Source organism: Rhea pennata, chromosome Z, assembly GCF_028389875.1.
Source record: "Rhea pennata isolate bPtePen1 chromosome Z, bPtePen1.pri, whole genome shotgun sequence".
Taxonomy (NCBI): Eukaryota; Metazoa; Chordata; class Aves; order Rheiformes; family Rheidae; genus Rhea; species Rhea pennata.
The window spans coordinates 36,146,277-36,161,920 of record NC_084702.1 but is presented as its reverse complement, the minus strand read 5'-3'; the positions used below and the strand labels follow the sequence as shown (position 1 = coordinate 36,161,920).

The 15,644-nt window shown below is 41.7% G+C and overlaps 1 protein-coding gene across 6 annotated transcripts in view; it reads right to left on the bottom strand.

Moving 5' to 3' along the window:
• Positions 1 to 15,644, bottom strand: part of MARCHF3 (membrane associated ring-CH-type finger 3) — a 74,040-nt gene that overhangs the window by 20,517 nt on the left and 37,879 nt on the right. For 3 of the 6 annotated variants that reach the window (XM_062600447.1, XM_062600442.1, XM_062600443.1), the window contains exon 2: positions 1,875 to 1,926. The exons of the other annotated variants lie outside the window; for them this stretch is intronic. The gene's annotated coding sequence lies outside the window, so the exon portion shown is untranslated. The remainder of the gene's footprint in view (positions 1 to 1,874; positions 1,927 to 15,644) is intronic. 6 annotated transcript variants of the gene reach the window in all.

Sequence of the window (15,644 nt, the reverse complement as noted above, 5' to 3'; positions counted from 1 at the left end):
AAGCATTATCATGCTGATGAATTTAACCACCATGGTGGATTTTTCTTTTTCTTTTTTTTTTTTTAAAACCGGGGAGTTTTCTTCTGAGATTTTGCTGAAACTCTGCATGGTTTTAATTCCATGATTGCATGAGACAAAAAGGATCTTACACTTCAAGCAGTAGGATGCAAAAGTTACACAAATATTGACACAGCGTTCTCGTGTGAATTGCCTGCTTGTCCTTTTTTTCAGCACCTTTATTAAAAATAGCACATAATGCATCTGTCCTAGTCACACAGTTTCAAACTTGGCAAGCCATTCACCTTGCTTATTCCATACCCCCATGAGTCACCCTATTAGTTTCAAGAAAGCAACTCAAGCATGCATCACTCAGCTTCAAGACTTAAAAGTATGCTCAAAAACCACTATGTTGTTATATGGGGAAAGTTCTCCTAGAATTATGGCAGCCATTATTAAAAAAATAGAATTTGGAAATATATTTTTGTTTCCCGATCATGTATTTTTAAATTCCAGAAGAATATTTCCTTCTCCATTCTATTCACAGCCAAGTGTTCAATATAAAATTACAACCTGCTATCAAGCAGAAATGGCAGACTAGTTGTGCTAAAGGCTAAGAGTGAAACCAAGTCACATACTGATTCTCCGTGACTTGACAAGGCACATCTCCTGCAGAGGCCCGTGACAGTCCCTTAGTTTGCCTGACAGATTCTGCAAGTACAAACCAATCCATTTTGCACAGATGACTCCCTAAAAAAACTGGCACTCAAAGAACAGTGATTTGTGTTCATAGTCTTCTACCATTATAAAAATCACAGATGTGTATTTCAGGACATTTGGACATTTAGACTTGGAGCACAGATACAACTCTGTATCAGGGAATAAGAGTATTTAATCATGTCAGTGTAAAGCTGAAAGCCTAATTTAGCTGTGGCTAGACAGTGGGCTAGGTTTTTAAAGACTCGTACTTTTGTGTCTAGTTTACTGCCTCCCCAAGGGTGCACAATGACTACAGCAGGGAAACATGAGCCATTTTCTGGAAAGCTAGAGGAGTTAATCACATCTTTGGGTGACTGACAAGGGAATCGGCCACATTTTGTTACACATTGCGATAGGGACAACCATAGTTTCATGTGTCTAAATGGAAAGTGCTGCAACCGGGCAAAGGTCCAGTTTTGGGGGAAGTGCCTTCTGCCTTTATTTCTACTAACAGTCCTAGTTAATTACTTAGATTGATTATTTAATCCCAATTAATTATTTAGAATGCAAATTGTTGTATTCTAATGCAAATTATTGAATTTGATAGTTCTATGATATAGTTGTTACATGCTATGTGAAAAAGGTTTTCTTCACTAGCTTTTAAGCTTATCAACTAAGCTCTATGTTTTGCTTTGTTTTTGACATGAAGAATAAGAATTCGTCTTTCCCTCATTCAGTTTTAGGCAATATTACTGAGTCATGCAGCTTCTTAAGACAGAGTCTCAACTTCTTCCATTCCTCAGTGTAGAAAACGTCCCTCTTTGAGTTACTCTGATTTTGCATGGTCCTTAAGAGTGATAAACCAGTACTGCACAAAAGATCTCTGGTTTAATGAAACTACTAGTTTAGCTACCTTAGGACAGAAGTCAGCACAGGTGGGCAACCTCCTTGAAGAGCTAAATACCCATATGATTATGCCAGTTGTGACTAAGCTACGTTCCACTACAGCTATGTCCATATGGTCCAAGCACTCAAACAGGCTTTGTAGTGATCGGATGACTTGCTCTATGGCTCCAGACACAGTGGTTTGTCCCTCATATCCACCTTCCCACCGAGAGCACAAAAGAAGAACCAGAATTCCCAACTACAGTGAACTGTGAAACTTCATAATTTTTTACCTGTTAAGAAACGATCCTGGAGTACTGTGAAGGTGGCATGGTCACAGAGGTTCTGAAACAGCATGAGAAAAGCAATTTTTAATTCTGAGGGTCTGAAATTCTCATGTTTGTAACTTCAACATTGTTCCTAAGGAATTTTCTGCATGTCATTTCCAAGGTGCTCATAGCTGGAATTGCTGTTTTAAGCGTACCTGGACTCTTCCCTCCAAGCTGCACTATACAGAACTGCGTGGATCCCCTCCTGATCCCTAATCCCAGTGAGGATAACTTTGTGAAGAAACTAACAGAGTAATGGGCAGTTACAGCTGTTGCCCTAGATGCCGTGAGCCAATGTAGGGGATAGATCCACACTCCTTTCAGCAGGTCCCTTGGAAATCAGTCAGCAAGGAAGGCTCAGGAGCCTTGTGCCATTAGGATGCCTGATGGGTAGGCAGGGCCTGGGCTCCCCACCTGCCTCTGCCTGCCCGCCTTGGCCTGTGTTTGGCCTTGCCTTGTCTCTTCTGCATGTTATCCCTCCCCCCCCAATCCCTGCTCATTGCCCACTCTTGCTTTTTCCTTCTTGACTCTGATCTGATCTTGTTGCATGCTTTTATTCATGTGCTTTTAAGTAACTTTTAAGTAACTAAGCCAATAAAATCAAGACAGACCGGGATTTATAATGGGAAATGCTCTCCTACAGCCTCAGTAGACATAACTGTCAGTGCAATTGGTATGCTCAGCTCTGCAAAAGTGCAGAAGCTTTCACCAGAAACATCTGAAGCCCACAGGGAGGAGTGAGGCTCACGTAAGTGTCTTCAGACCTTCAGAGTTAAAAATGAGCTTCTGCATCTTGAGCAGATGAAAAACTCCTACGTCTGATAGTCACATGTTGACTAGTGTAGAGGAGGCTATATAGGACACTGTCTAAACTGTTGATTGTAGAGGTGTAAAACACTAGAATTAAGATATTGTTGAGAAAGGCAGAGGTGAACTAACACTAGGGCACAGTGCTATGAAAGACGACTGAGAATGTTGCAAGAGGAAAATGCAATACTTGTTTACCAATTGGAGAGAGCAGTAAACTTACGCTCCTTGCAGAATTTCACTGTAAACGGTGTCAAGATACAGTAAGTAGTACAATACTGAACTTCATCAATACTGGGCAATTTCAGGTTGGCTGTTTCAGCCCACGCTTTACTAATAATTCTTCGTGCTGTAGATCACCATTTTCCGCTCAGCTGGTCTGACTGTAGAGAGCTCCAGGGCCTCTTAAAAACTACCATGCAGTAGGCTGCATTTGAGGTATAATTTTATAAACATGCACATCAAAGAACTGAATATTAGTCAGAAGCAGCAGCATAAAGCAATTTAGCGTGAATAGTCCTTAACAGTCTTTCCCTGCATTTAAAAAATCACTGCCCACCCATAAATCAATGATTTCTCTCCTGTATGCCCTGAACCTTGAACCACTTTCCATGACAAGAACGGACTACCTTTTCTGGCACTGTGGACCTTAATAATTTGCTTTACATGTTTATATAGCTGCTAATTTCAGACTTTAGCTAGGAAAATTTTTTTTTTTTGCTAATTGTTAAAAATGGAAGATTTCACCCGTGGAGAAGGAGCTTTCATAAAGTCTGTCAACTGAAGCATTTAAGAAAACATGATAATGTATGCTGTAAAAGCTTAATTTGGTGATATTTTAGTCTTGCATTAATAATAAAAAAGTAGATGCAACTATATTTCACAACTGATTGATAAACAGTAATGATGCCCTCTTAAAAGTATAAAGACAAAAATTTTCGTTTCTAACGTTAGCCTTCTCTAGTGGAAACGCCTTTCCTCGTACGAGCAGGAACGCAAGCCACATCTGTCTCATTTTTCCTAGAAGACGTTTTGGATTCCCGACAAACAGGAGGAAGCTGTGATTCAGCAGAACCGCTGGGTGCCCTGAGCAGGTTTCCCAGCCCCGGCTACGCACCGCCTGAGTCAGACCAGTTGCTTCCACGCTGTCCGGGGCAGCACAGGTTGACGGCAACACAACTTGTGTTTCTACAACCGCCCTTCGCCTGAACGGGCTTTCTGGTGCCAGCAGAAGCTGGTAGCATCGAGGCATGAGTAAAACACCATGTGCCTAATAGCGTTCTTACTAAGTGTAATCCAGGAAAATAAGCTAGCGTTCCAGTATGTGCTGCCAATTTTGCGCCTGTAAATTCCTGGCAAGAGCCTGCTCTCGTGAGCCAGCCTCCCGAAAGAGCCACTTACTTCGCACTTGCCTGTGGCGGGCACCGCACGCAGAAGCAAGCTCTGCTGAGGTCTCTCGGTTTGCCCGCCAGCCGGCCGGCCTGTACCGCCGTCCCAGTCACCCCCAGTTGCACGCCCGCGTGTTGCGGGCTCAAGTCAAGCTGCTGTTGGCTGACGTGGGCCCTCCTGGGCTATGGTTTTGCAGCGCGCTCAGCTCCCAGGCGCGGGAGCGGTATCACTCGCTCCGTGCTTTCAGCCTGACTGGTCAGGGGAGGGGGACAGGCGTGTGAGCGGTAAAGATTGCTCTGGATGGGGGTTGTAAAGAACTGCTGTTCTAAAATAAGCATCTGCCGCGAGGAAGGATGTCGTCGTTTAGCTGGCAGTCTCAAATGGAGGAGTTGGAATGATTAAATATTTCTCAGTTTCTTTCCCCAGTCCCCTTTATGTTGCTTGCCACTATAAAAATCTTCTTACTAGGCTTCCGTAACTGGCAAAGCCAAGCATATCTGGAACGGGAGGCCGAGGCTTGCCTGCACGCATTGCGAGGTGACCGCGCAGGCTGTGCCCCTGCGGATGGAGGAAAGGACTCGCCCTTACGCTTCCCAAATTCCCTTTTTTCGCCCCCCTGTCTTTTTCGTACCCCCTCCTCCCTTCTTTCCCAAACCCTGCCCACAAACTTCTGCTTATTCTGGCCCCGCAGAATGCCACGTTTAGGAGGAAGATGAGGCAAAGCTTGCCCTGGGGCTGGCTCCTTCCTCTTCTGGCAGCCCCACACGTTGCTGTATCTGCCCGGCAGCAGCAGTCACAACCGCATTAGCTACCGCTCCGATAGACACCGTAAGTGACTTTTATTAAAAGACTAACTTTGAGGCTGCAAAATAATGGTATGCCCAGAAGTGCCGTAAGTGCTGGCGTAGCGCTCCTTTAATTTCTTTTGATTAGGCCTGTATGAACTGGAAAGTTTCCCTTCCCCCAGCAACGAGGTAGCTTAATGAATAAATGTTAAGTTTGACTAAAAATGAATCTCAGGGGAGGCCTCCTGCCACGGGCTGTGGGGCCACCGTTGCTCAGAATCAGCACTTCCAAGGGAGTTGTTTACAAGTTGTGTCATTCCAGGCTGTAGTTTAAACAGCAAGTGTTTCCAACCTCAGCACTGGAATTCACTGACAGAATCAATATCTAGTGATATGCTGAAAGCTCACAAGTTTACAGGCCTGCAAGCTCGTTTTTTTCCACTAAACAAATAAGCACAAGAGTCTCCTTCATTTTCCTAAATTAGGTCACTTTATGCAGATGCAAAAAGCGGATTTTTGTAACCGAATGCCAGACACGCGTGTTTACTTCTTGGCCTAAAACCTGGAAGAAGCAGCTTACGCCATGAGATTTCCTTTCCCTTCAACACGGGCCGAAGGACAAGGCTTTCCATGTCGCTCCTGTAACATAAGGATTGACCTCTGAAAATCAGAGGGCGAGTGCTTTTTTCTGACGAGAATAATCTTTTTTGCACAATACGTATATTACGGATATTGCACTTCCTTTAAGATGGGAACTACAGAAGTTTCAGTAATCCCCTTTCTCTGCAAGCAGCTAGGATTTCATCAGAAAATCTATCTTTTGCAACTCCTAGTAATAGTAGTTTTAATGGGATAAGTCAGAGTTCACTCGAGACCTCTATGATCCTGTCCCAGCAGGCAGGTAGAAAAATAGGCAGGATTACAGCGAGGCAAAAAGATTTCTCCCAGTCAAGCTAATAGCAACATCCACCTCCTCCGGGCTCTGTTTGGACTCTCTTCTATCTGCATCCTTCACTTTTTGGTGCTGATCTTGTCAGAAAAAGCATAATGCTCTCTGGGACTGACCTCACGTTAACTTTCATGTTTTAAGGCTAAACGGAAAGATGACACCTGCGCTCTCCGGCACAGCTAGCAACCCAAAGAAACACGTCGAGAATACACTTATTACACCCTTATGATTTCCAGCTAACTATTTTTCAGCCTTGCAGCAGGAGGGTGGGAGGACCAATGTCTCTTGGTTAAATAGTCATAAAGAGAACAAGTCAGATCTGATCCAAGCGTTGTTGAATTTGATGGAAAAGTTACTGTTGACTTCACTGAGCTTTACGTTACTTTGAATAGTAACTATTCATCAGCTGTAGGATGAAGCTCCAGGGAGAATAGTCCAAGTAAAATCTTCCATGTGCAGCCAGGGCCATGTTTTCCCCCGGGGAACGTTCAAAAATAGTCCTCACCGTTTCCACTGCACGGCTGAAAGGAGGGCTGCAAACATCGTGTGAATTACAGCCCTGTCCCGCGTACTAAATCCCCAACCGTGCTTCGTTTTGTACTCACGCAGGTAAACGAAACTGAGTTCAATTGATTCTTCCTAACCAGGTAAAGTCATGCTAAAAATGACTTGCTCAAACCGCAGTATTGTAAATACTGCTTCAGCTCCTGCATTGGGCACAGCATTGAATTCCTGCTTGTGCGATGCTGGTAGAAATGGAAATCTTTGAAAAACTGGAGCGGGCTGAAAACCTGTGGTTTTACGTGGCTCAGTGGCCTAACCAGCGTAAATCTTGACTAAGACGTGACTGAACAACCTCTCCGTACAACCCCTCACAAGGTAGAGGACACAGGCAGCACTGATTAGCAGTGGAGGCAAGGTTTTGAGAAATTTTGGGGCAAATAGAGCCAGAGACGAAAAGGAAAATGTTTTGGATTAATAAAGATGGAATACTTGGAGAAATACGGTTACAGAATTTCTACAGATAGTTTCATTAAAATATGAATCCTTTTGGTTATTGCTGCTAACTTGATTATTTGCACGTTTTTAGTATATTCGGTTTGCCAAGCACCAGCTCTTGCAATTGTGTGATTATGTTCAAATATGATGTCATTAAAAAAAAACATTTCTAGTTCTGACATTTAAAGGAAACACAGTCAAACATATGAAAAACTAAAATAAAATTAAAAACACACCCAAATTAAAAAACTAGCAAATTAAAAACATTTCTCTTCTTAAACAGCTTTATATTTTAATGCTAGGTTTTGGCAATATTAACTGTCAGTTTTACACTTGCTAACAAAAACTTCATTAGATGCTTGATGAATATGACTTCTTTTTAAGACTTTAAGTTTTGAAATAACAAAACAAAGATTATTTTTACCTTAGCCTGAATACCTCTGTTTTGATGCACTGTAATTTAACCTAAAATCCTCCAGATATTTTTATATTCATTCCTCTGTTTCTTTGCTAATCTTCATCTGCATAAATATTTAATATTAACATTTATTTCCTGTACTGAACACCTCTCTCCCTATGAACCTCAACCATCTTACCCTGTTCAGGCTTTCAGTAGTGCTTTTTGCAAGATATCTGCACTAGCAAAACAAACCATCCTCTGGGATTCCACATGGAAGCTTATGTACCTTAAATACAATGGAAATTTAAGTGGAAGGATGGGACAACTTCCACCTCTTCTACCCCGTAGATTATGTTTGTCAGTATTACGACATGTCTGCAAACATCTGGGGTAGATTCCAGTCTTCTGATTTTTTATTCAGGGTGAGTCAGCTGCTGACACTTTGTAAATACATGAAACTTAGCTTGCATGGACTGCTTTGCAAAGCATGCTCCAAGCAAACATATTTATATGTAAGACATATGCTTTCTCTTGTTCTTAGGCTGTGTGATCAGCCCATGTGTTTCTGAAGGTGCCATCTAGCAAGCCCTTCTCTTTCACTAAAGAGAATTTAGTTTGTATTATTTTGTCTTGTCTTGTTTTAGTTGGCAGTGGCCAGCTTCTGATGTTTACTGAAAAGGGAATTAGTCTTGCAAAAATATTATTAAGAAAAAAACATTCTTTAAAGAAAAATGACTTAAAAATTCAGTTCTTTTCCTTTTCCCTTTCCTCTTTTACCCTCCAGACAAAAGCAGCTAAAAATACTCCCACTGCATTTTCCTCCACACAGGAAGATGCTCTAATATGAGAACAAAAAGAGTTTATTTTTCTCAGCAAGAGCAAAACGCAGTCTCATTGGTCTTCGAGAATGTTTACATAAAGATTTTCCTCTGAACTTGAATTTGGGGTCTTTCACCAAACTATGTGACCTGCACTCTAGAAATTACTCCAGATGCTAAGAGTAAATAGGAATACTGCAAGTTAATTTACAAAAAAAGTGATAATTCCCTATACTGGCTAGTGTTGTACATGTATGTGTGTTTTACTGTGTAACACTATATAGTGAGGTGACTAGACAGCCCTGTTCCTCTTCCTGCAATAAGCACACCAAGAATGCTTTTAGTCCTTGTCAAATAAACTTGCCTGGTCAAATAAATCAGACCTGACATTCAGACCTGGGGATGAAAAATAATTGCTGTAAACAAAGCAAATAAAATCCAATTCCTACTCAATAATTTTCAAGCAAATTACTGAAATGCTGCACTAGGACATGGAAACCACAAGACAGAACTTAATTGAAATTGCACAGATAAAATTAAACTGGACAACTTTATTCTCCTTATCCAAAGCCAAGGGAAATACTAAAATGCAAAATTAATAACAAGAATTAGAAACAAATTAGACATTAATCTTAATATTATGAGAAATAAAGTCAGTGGAAATTTGGAGCATGTGCTGCCCTCAGTTGAGATTTTAATCTCTCAATGTTATTTTGACTTCTGCATTGAAATCGGTCCTCAGGTGCAGATTTTATTGTGTAAGGCAATATGTTGCCTATGTTGCCTTACGCATCTGCGTCTGTACAGGACTGAATGGTGAAATGGTTTGATGATGGCATCTCAGCATGTGCCAATCCCACTTGAACTTCTCAGCAGCCTAGTCAACTGCTGTCTAAGCTTTACCATTGCTATCTATTTTTTAAGGGGACTAGATTAAGACTTTTGCAGTATAGCTTCCTCATTTATACCACTGTATAGCTCTCTTTCCATTGGTGAAATTCCTGACTTGCAGTCAAATTCTGGGTCCTTATCACCTCGTAAGGTAACATCAGCTGAGGTCTTCACCTAATGTCCACAGCTGCCACTGCAGTTGTGGTCTCCCTAGTCCAGAAAACTACATCCAGCAGTGGCAAGTTCCAGATCACTGAGAAAAATATCATATTCACTTGAGTCAGGGATAATGCTAAAGAACAAAAATAAGAAAAGTTTAGTTGCCCATTCCAAATGGCCTTGAAACAAATCTTTCAAGTTCTCTCACGTCAGACTTCACACTCCCATTTCACAGGGATACACACCGATTTACAATCAGGAAACATTTGCTTGTGTCTCTTTGACCCGAATGAATTTTTGAAATTCGCACATAACCGTATCCACAGCAGCAACATTCACCAGCTCACAGCACATATTCAGTAACAGTAATCGGGCATTTGTTCATCTTTCTCAGTGACCAAAGTATACTGAATATGAATTCTTTTAAAGGATATTTATCATTTGAGCAATAACTTTCCCCTCCTCTAAGATGAAGTACTCCTGTCAAGCCTAATATGCGCAGGGACAGAAAACAGTATTTGAGAGAAGTGGGCCATTACCTCGCCAATGCACCCTAGTCTGAAGCTCATCCTACATGTGTGGGTATGATGAAGGGACTCTGGCCAAATTGCTTAAAAAGGCCGAGTCCCATTAGGTCTGGGGATGTGATCTGTATGAAATTCCTCCAGCTACCCTTTTAAAGCAGTACCTTATTATAGATTCACTTATATCTCATCTAAATGTGTGTGCATGCACCATTTTGCATATCATAGAGCATCACTAATGGCACAGAGAGAATCCAAGAGCATGGAAATGCTACAACTTGGCAGAGCATGTTGGCTCTGTTGCAGGCTAATCTACGTGAAGAAAAGATAATCTGCTGCCAAAGGGCAAAATAAATAAGGAGCTCAAAGTTTAGGCCCAGAGGCTGCAAAATTCTGGGGTTTCTGGAGGGGCTGTGAAGAGCATGTAATAAAAGCTAAGATAAAATAATTTCTGCCTTCGGCAGAAATGCTAACCTACTTCAGCCCCCACAGCATTATACATTCTTAGAAAGCAAGTAATTAAATTTTCTCCTGCATTGTTCCCAAGCAGGACAAGACTCCTTTTGCTGCTTGCTGTTGAGGTAGGTAAGAAGGAATACTCTGCCCCGGGCTGTGGATCTAGGACTTCCATAAACTGATTTATGGATTTATATAAGGTGGTTTGTGGACTACATTTCCTCTTCCACAAAGCAGGCTTGTGTGGATATGTCCCTTCTACTTCCCTGAGGACCCTGCCCTAGGATTCTCTCGGTCCTATCCACATTAAGACCATGGAAATTTCTAAAAGACATTCAGTGGCCATCTTCCGTTGTCACTCCTATGGTCCAGTGACTATACATACCAGTCAAGTTAAGTACAGTTAGAGACACAATCAATGAAACCTGAAAATGGAAACCTAAATATACTGATATACTCCCCTTGTGTCTCTTAATCTTATAAAGTTACATTGCCTATGAAAAGTGAAGTTTGAGGATTTGGCTCCAGAGAGGTTGTGTGAAACTGGATGGCACTTAGAAAGAGTAAATAAGCATACAAGACTTTCCATGAAGAGCATTTTCCTTGGTTCAATTAATGCTTAGGCTTAAGCTTTTAAAGCACATGCAGCAACAACTCCAGCATGGCTAACAGACAAACAGGGTCAAACAACCAGTTTCCAGTTCTACCAGCTTCTTCACTGTGTGATGGGCAGAAAGCTCTGCTCTGAGTCAGAGATGGAGAAGGTGATGCTTCTCATCCCAGGGGTCTGTGCAGAGATTGCTGAAACTCAGAAGTAAGTTGATTACACAGATGATTCAGCTGGTTCTGGCTTTCCAGAGAAAAACAAACAAGCTATTTTTGGCATAGCACTTCATTACCAGTTTAATGGCATCCTGAGGTTTATCAGTCTGTCAGGTCAGAAGGAAAGTACACCTTGTTATGGGGAACCACTGAAACAAGCTTCCTCCTTAGGTATTGTCTCCTACTTTTCCTTACTGCCAGAAGGATCATTTTTCACCTTGCAAGTTTGATAACTACTGGCCAATCATCTGTTCTGGATTGGACCATCTCCACTGTTTTTACCTCTCTTGTCTTGGCTACTATATTTTTGAAGTGGTTGATTCTTTCTCTTGATGTATTTTCCATATATACTTTACAGTAATATTGATACTGAGGTGGGGAAACAAATCACTGTATATAAGCACCTCTTAGTAGTTTGTCTGTTTGAGACTGCTGCATTGCTAGCAGCTGATAACATTTCCCATTCCATCTGGGCACTGATCTCAGTCGTACTTGTTCTAAAATTTGTTCAATTTTCCATCAAAAGCATCCCTGGTGTTTTTGTTAGGAAGCTTACAGCCCCCAACAACTCTCCTTCCTTCCTACCTCCTGGTTTATCTCTTTCCACAGCTGTGGATGCAGAATGAATTCCTGATATCACATCATTCTATAAAACACATCTTAATGATCTGGCATACTTGTTGACATTAGCTGTCTATCTAATATCCTCCAGGCATACAATTTATTTGTAACCCTAGCGAAAAATATTGATTCAAAACCAAGACAAAAATTAGCTAAAAATAAGCTGATGTGTTGTTCAACCCCTTTCTCCGTACAGCTCCTCTCCAAAGCTGAACAGTCCAATCCTTATATTAATTAAAACACATACGTGCATCCGATGTTTGGGAGACTGTCCTTTCTGACAGGCAGTTCTTGTTTCGTGCACATTACATTCTTGATTACTGCTGTGGCTAGACTAATTGTGGATAGGTATTTGTGACCAGGTGTTTCCAGAAACTAAATTGAGAGTATTCATTTCATTTCATATAGCCACCAGCTTGTAACTGCCAAGCAGAGCTGAACGTGAAAAACCAAGGTGAAAAGTTCCCTATCTCAGCCCCAAAATCCTGAACAGCCCAGGCCCCCACTAGAGCTCACTGCACTGTTGAAAGGAAATTGGTAGGAGTCTAATGCTCAAAGAAAGCAAGCAAAGTGCAACAGGCCAAGGCAGAGAAGGTGAGGGAATCCAGACAGTAGCCAGACCTGTTTTTTTCTGTAACTACAAGGCATCAATTGAATCATTGCCATTTGGGGAGAAAAAAAAGATGTACCTGCTTATGTTCCTGCACATGTTGCACTACTAACCAACTGTGAACAAACAAATGGTGATGGTCTGTCAACTGCTGCTCATGTGAGATCTTTTTGGCTTGGATGAAGATGTCCTTGTATAGTCTGGCTTTAAAACACAGACATATGCAACACATCAATTCCTGTGACAAAACCTGAGCCATAGTTATTCAAGTTTGTAATTTTTCATTATCTCATTTTGATTTAGTTGAGCAAAGCATGCAAATCAAACTATCTGGATCAAGCCCTATCTGAAACCTGTAAAAATGAGGGACAGCAAGAGCAAAAGAAAGGCTGGGGAAGAGGGAAAAAGCCTATGTGCGTATAAAATCTCTTGGAGGACTGGGAGAGTTTTCTACATTTCCTAAAACCTTACTGGGATCAGAACATGATTAAAATAGCAATGTCAAGTAATGTCAAGTGAAATACCTCCAGTTCTTCTCCCTGCCACACTTTCTGTGGCTCTTGTAAAATGCTGCCTGTTCGTCTGGGCAGTACTTGAATGTCAGGCAGTCAAAGAGCAGTTATGATTAACTCTGAACTGTCGGTCACAGTTGAAAGCCCATACTAGCTTTGCAGCCAACAATTACTTCCAGTGCAAGATGTGTCCTTAAAAGTAGGATTACCATGCCTCTGGAAGACAGCCCTATGGTCACAGCGAGTGACCATCCCTGTGCAAGGAAGCCAGCTTACAGCTACAAAGTCAGCTTTAAGAGCTTTATTATGGAAGAACTCCTCCTGTGCTATTGAAAATACCTTGATCTTTCAGGCTTTAGCACAGCCTAAATTTAAAATAAGCTTCTATATGGGAAATTATCTCTTTACATTGTACTTGAGCTGCATGGACTGAGAAGTTACAGGCACTGGTAGGGGAAAGTCAGAATGGGAAGATTTACAGCTGCATTCATCTTCTCCACCGTGGCAGAGATGCAGGCAATAAGCCAGAGAAGCTACAGTTTCTGCAGTCATGAAAAGGTGGCTAATCATTTTGCTAGAAGGGGAAAACGCAGAGATAGGATTCAATTTACAGCTTTGTAAGATTAAGATCTGATCATCTTTGGGAGCTGGTCTTAGAAGACAAAACCTATTCTTTGTCTTATTAATATTCTCACTCACACCAAGTAATTCTCCTCCCCCAGTAGCTCCAAACTCCCTCAGATGTGATTTAAGCTCTAACATTAGAAACCATTACTACTTGAGCATCCTTCAGAAAGGGGTATATCACAAACAGCATGCTAGGCAATGGCCACCAGTCTGTCCCAGAGCAGAGCTCTCTGACTGCCAGGCTCTTTAGCACAGGGCAGCAGCCTGTGCAGAGGTCTGGAGTCACATTAATTGGGCATTAACCCAGCATGGCTCCTACTGATATCCCGGGGAGATCCAGGGAGATATTCCCTCTGGAAGCTCCAGAGCCCAACTGCCCAATCTAGCCTTGGCCAAGGTGAGCTGTGGCTGCCCACTGGCTTTTTCTGATTTGCACTGCCCACGTGAGCGCCTCGAGCAGGACAGCCTCCCGCAGAGAGAATGGGCGCTAGCAGCTTCGTCAGCCCCTATCAGGCCCTTGCACTGCTCAGCTCGAGAAGAGGCAGTCTGAGAGTTTCTGTAATAGTTCATAAGGCCTCCAATAGAGTGTCCACAGGGGTTACTTTATTCTATTCCACAGAGTTTTGAGCTCAAAGTGAATTAAACGTAAAAGAGTAATTTAGTGGTCCAAACAGCCCGAAGGAGAAGGCTGTAACGCTGTCCTTGTGAGAAGATAATACAATGACTTTGTCAATACTGAGAAGCTTAAACATACCCTGTATTTTTACTAATTCTGGCTACAAAAGTGAACTGCTACAGCTTTTTATTTCCAAACATTTTATAGATAAATGCATTTGATCCTTTCCATGAACAGCCTAAAGCGGATAAGCAAACAACTAACATTGACCTTGTGTTACAGTTATGATTTCCTTTTTTTAAACCCTTCAAAAAACCAATTATCTCAACCCTAAGCTACTTAGGACAAGACTAATCTTCCAGTCTTCAGCCCACTGGGGCTTGTAAAGCATCAGGCCATGGGGGAAACAAGACTGCCCTTGACTATTCTAATGTGGCAACTGCAAAACAAGCTGTTTCTGTTTAATTTTATTTATTTATTTATTTTACTCCACCCTTGTCAAAAATCAACTGCTAAAGTCCACCAACAAAATTTCCACCAGTCAACTGGAGCTACTCCTATTGTATTACAGAAGAGCAATAATATGTGGGAGTTATGCAGTTTGCATTTTTGAAGAACAGTACAAATCTTTACAAATGATGGATCAGATCCTTGACTTATGTGATCAATATTATACAGCTTCAGCTGAGGGCCATTTTCTCTACCAAAGAAAAAGGAGAAAAAGCTTCAAAAAGGCCTCAAAATCAAGCTGAGGCAATGTAACCTTCTCCAGGGGATCACACACTAATAGGAAGAGCCGTATAGTTGGGAAAACATTACAGACGACTGCAGCTTTGTCCTCACCTCATGCCACTGTCTTTCCTGGGATAGGGCACTGGTCAACCAGATTTAGAATGGGCACACCAGAGCTCAGTTTTGTGGCATAAGAAGAGGAAGGTGTCTTACATTTCAGTCGAAATCTAAACATTTTGGATTATTTCTTCTTCCTTCACTTCACTGATGGCCATTTAATGGAAGAAGTGCAGCATGTTTGCGTCATCATCAGCAAGGAAAACGAAGCTACAGGTAGGCATCACATACTGGCCGTCCCAGAGCGACAGTCACCATGTTGGAGTGTACAATTTTAAAGTATTTATCAGGTGTGATTCTCCAAATCACACATCAAACTGTATGAATCCTATTGCAAGGCACTGGTTGGATCTCCACAAACAAATTACAGGGAAGGCAACACAACTGCATCTACCACTGCTGTTGCACCATGGTCTTCACTGTCCTCAGACCTTATCCCCCAGAAGCTGCTCTCCCTAGAAGATTCTGCACCACTGCCCATGGGGACATTCGGCTCCCCAGTGTCGGGAGCATTAGCTCTTAATTTTGCCCCTCCAGAAGGACAAGGTAGAAGTAACAGGAATGAAGAAGATGATAGCCCCAATGAAGAGTGACAGTTATTGCATGGTACTATATCCTGATTATTGGATAAAGATTAAAATGTAGGATATAATCCCATTATAGGGTATATGGTTCTTTTGTTCTATACTAGCTTCTATAAAGTATCAAAATTAAAATACTCCCTACTGCCTGGTCTGTACTAATTTCATAACAGCAGTTATTCATTTGTGTTTACTGTCTCATCCTAATACATATCACAGTCAATAAAAGTCTTACGCCAATTGTCTGTATCCTTTGGTTCACCTTGTGTGAGGCTTGCATATTCATCGTGACTCTCTTTGCTAAGCCAGAAAACAGTCT